Source organism: Sinohyriopsis cumingii, chromosome 15, assembly GCF_028554795.1.
Source record: "Sinohyriopsis cumingii isolate HCF-2022 chromosome 15, ASM2855479v2, whole genome shotgun sequence".
Taxonomy (NCBI): domain Eukaryota; kingdom Metazoa; phylum Mollusca; class Bivalvia; order Unionida; family Unionidae; genus Sinohyriopsis; species Sinohyriopsis cumingii.
Window position 1 is genome coordinate 17,199,818 of NC_142975.1, and position 3,510 is coordinate 17,203,327.

General features: G+C 38.7%; 1 pseudogene; it reads left to right on the plus strand.

The window, feature by feature from the left end:
• The first annotated feature begins 507 nt into the window (after positions 1–507).
• On the plus strand, positions 508–2,451 carry LOC149781342 (14-3-3 protein beta/alpha-A pseudogene; annotated as a pseudogene).
• The last annotated feature ends 1,059 nt before the right edge of the window (positions 2,452–3,510 follow it).

The window sequence follows — 3,510 nt, forward strand, 5'->3', positions numbered from 1 at the left end:
GGTCTGAATAAAAGCTTGAATGAAATATTGAGCAGAAAAGTATGCCCGACGGATCTGCAGTTTAGCTGAATGGCGGGGGGATCAATAATGCAAGTCATGGGATTGTGCGGTCATGTACAAAAGTAACTTAGACACGTTTATTCTCGCCCTTCCTTTTCTTACAGAAAAAAAGAACGACACTGACTCGCTAACACTCACAGCTTATCTGATCTCGCGGGGTTTGTTTAGAATGTCGCTAGATACCGGCAAGTTACTATTGAATTTGTGAAGAACAGGTACAGATCCGAAACCTTCCGGCTATTAGCTTTTACTTAGGGCGCCCAAAGGATATCAATGAATCATTCAGCCTTAACTGCTTGTCACTAACTCTCCCTTTATGCAAACATCTCTTGCATATAGTATATAAAGCATAACTGATTGCTTTTGGCTGATGCATAATTGTCGTTGCGGCTCGAAGTTGTCATTTCTATCCAGGTGGTTCATATAATCCCTGTGAGGAACCTCTTACTATGGAATGCAGACCCTGGAATCGGCCATTTTAAACTGTAGCGTACCTGAATACGCAACGGGATAGTGTCTTGGTTAGTAGTACTGTTTATCAGGATAACAGCTTAGTTTTTTCTAGCATGGCAGACGACGAGCAACGTAGTTTATTAGTGAATAAGGCCAAATTAAGTGAAACATGCGAGCGCTATCAAGATATGGTGGAAAACATGCGAGAACTTGGTCAAAAGGCGAAAACAGCTCTGACGGCAGATGAACGGAATTTACTCTCTGTTGCATACAAAAACGTGGTGGGAGCCCGAAGGTCATCATGGAGAATCGTATCATCGTTGAGCGATAGAGAAAACGACCCCAAGAAGAAGAATAAAATTCAAGAATACAGGAAGAAAATTGAAGACGAGCTTAATGGATTATGTGACGAGGTGCTCTCTTTATTGGATCAACATCTGATTGCCAAGTGTGATGACGTCACGGAGAAGGAGAAGACTGAGGCCAAAATTTTCTTCCTTAAAATGAAAGGGGATTATTATCGGTACAAAGTGGAAGTTGCAAATGATGACGCAAAGGATGCTCTCGCCAGAAAATCTGAGGAGGCGTACGAGGAAGCCTACAAAGTGGCTGAAGCCAACTTGAAACCCACAAATCCAATTCGTCTTGGATTGGCGCTGAATTTCTCCGTGTACTACTATGAAATTCAGAACAACCAGGAGAAGGCCTGCAAACTGGCCAAGGACGCGTTCGACGCCGCTGTAGAGCAACTAGAAACTCTTCAAGACGGGGACTCGTACAAGGATAGCACGCTAATTATGCAACTCCTTAGGGATAATTTGACCCTATGGACCGCAGAGGCGGAAGATGGACAACAAGACGATAACTGAGGATTCTGTCAAGTATTAGGCGACACAAATAGTTGTAGGGAACAAGAGAGAAAAGATAGGTTAGTTGGATATGAAAAATACAACAACAAAACAAAGCTCATGCAGATTCTGGAAGGGTCGAACAACTTTTGCAAGGAATTTTTACCATACAAATATGATGATATAAACACACCAACTTGTTTATTGCTGGAAAATAAAATTGTGCTAATTGTACTTAGTGATTAAATTTATGCTTATAATTTGTGACTTTATGAATCCTTATTATTCGGAGACACGACGATTGGCTTATTTGATTCCCCTGCGGACATGCCAGCTTTGGTTACCAGGACCCACCAGTGTCTCAGTTTACGAGAGTTAACATTTATGTGTCGACATGTATTCTGATGTTCTTTCTCTCAACATTCATTGTTCATAGCTGGCTTTACTTGTGTGTGGAGAGGTATTCCTTGGTGTTTATCGGCGAGACCTGCACATTTTTTTTTTAGTGGAAGGTTTTGGATAAAAAGCGTGACTATATCAACTGTTGATGTACCTGTCTACTCGTCCGTGACCTAAAATATTGTAACGTTGGTGATGAGTACTTTTTCACTTTTTTGGAACAATCAGGCTTTTCTTTTCAATTTCATATTTCAAATATTGTTCATAATTTGCCTAAACGTGCAATTTTGTGATTTTATTACTGTTTTGCGATTTGTAATGTCTTTTAACGATGCACGTGGCATTCTTTCTTTAAATGATTTTTTTTCTAAAAAGAGTTTTACCGTTGTTTTGAAGCTTTGAAGTACATTTTTAAATGTTCAGAACTAAATTTCTCAGTTGAGATTATGTCCGATTTGGAATTACGTTAAAATGTACCTAAAGTTGATGTTTTGACCCCTCTTCATTAGTTGTGTACCATTATGCAATTTAATTGTGCTGCCGTCATTGAAAATCAATCATTAGGACGAAATTTTAAATATGGAAGAACTTTGGAAGTGAATATCAAGATTGTAATTCATAAAAAAATCTCAAGAATACACTTTATTTATTTATCGTGCATTGTATGATTAAATATAAATCTGAAAGAAAACATTGGATTTCATTTAATTATTTCTCTTACACTGCTAGTCTTACCACCACACCCCCAACAATAAAGAGGAAACGTGACGTTACGTATAATTGTTAGCATTGCATTGTTCAGTTAAAGTAAATTGTGTTGAGTCTGATTCTTCTATTTGGATATTAAATGAAATAACGTTTAATTTGAATTGTGTGAAATGGTCCGTGTGACCGAGTGGACTAAAGTGCACGCTTTTACAGATCACTCGCGCATCTCACCTCTCGGCTCGAAAATGGTCAGTATGTGAGAATGCTTGCCGGTAGCTTGGTTAATGGTTGGTCCCAGATTCCTTCACCAAATACACTGCTAGTAATTTATAGTCTATAATGTGCTAAAAATGGCATCAAACCCCACAAAACACCCAAAAGCAAACCAAACAACAGTTCATACAAGCCTAAAAACAAGCTAGCTAGGTCAGTGCCCCATGGCATCCTATTCATGTACAACACTGCCAACAGAGAATAGACTGACCGAATTTGCACACATATACATACATACATGTATATCTGTGATAGATCGGGCCCTACGAGCTTTGTTTTACTTGAGAATTCAAGCGGATGCTGGTTTCTTTCAACGCATATAGTTATCTGGGTCAGTGCTATTCACAGTTCGTTTTGCGCATGGGTTTGTATACTACAGGTTTGATCGTATTGTTTAGCGAGCTATAGATGCTGTATATTATTTACCCACTAGGCATTGCGCATCGGCCATATTGTTTTCGGAAAAACATACGATACAGGACTAGCGGTACTAATTCAGTTCCCATTGTAAACCTATGCAAACACCATGATATTAAAAATTAAATAACATAATTTTTAAGTCCTTATGATCAAACCTATATTTATCAGTATAGATGAAACCTGAATGTCAGCTTCTTTGTAGAGGAAAGGATATGAGCCACGGTATTTTCTGGACCTGCATGTTTTTGAAACGTGCTTTCAATTCTGCACCAGAGTAGGGTGCTAATTTTGGTGATGAGTGTACCAAACTCAAGACTGTTAAAGGATTGAAATTCCATCAATAAAACAA